This window comes from Arachis duranensis, chromosome 4, assembly GCF_000817695.3.
Source record: "Arachis duranensis cultivar V14167 chromosome 4, aradu.V14167.gnm2.J7QH, whole genome shotgun sequence".
Lineage (NCBI taxonomy): Eukaryota > Viridiplantae > Streptophyta > Magnoliopsida > Fabales > Fabaceae > Arachis > Arachis duranensis.
Genome location: NC_029775.3, coordinates 89,603,026 through 89,603,385, shown reverse-complemented (window position 1 = coordinate 89,603,385; position 360 = coordinate 89,603,026).

Sequence of the window (360 nt, the reverse complement as noted above, 5' to 3'; positions counted from 1 at the left end):
GCGGCTAAATCAAGCTGTCCCTAACCATGTGCTTGTGTCATGAAGGTCCAAGTGAAAAGCTTGAGGCTGAATGGTTAAAGTTGTGATCCAAAGCAAAAAGAGTGTGCTTAAGAGCTCTGGACACCTCTAACTGGGGACTCTAGCAAAGCTGAGTCACAATCTGAAAAGGTTCACCCAGTTATGTGTATGTGGCATTTATGTATCCGGTGGTAATACTGGACAACAAAGTGCTTAGGGCCACGGCCAAGACTCATAAGTAGCTGTGTTCAAGAATCAACATGCTTAACTAGGAAAGTCAATAACACTATCCAAAATTCTAAGTTCCTAGAGAAGCCAATCATTCTAAACTTCAAAGGAAAA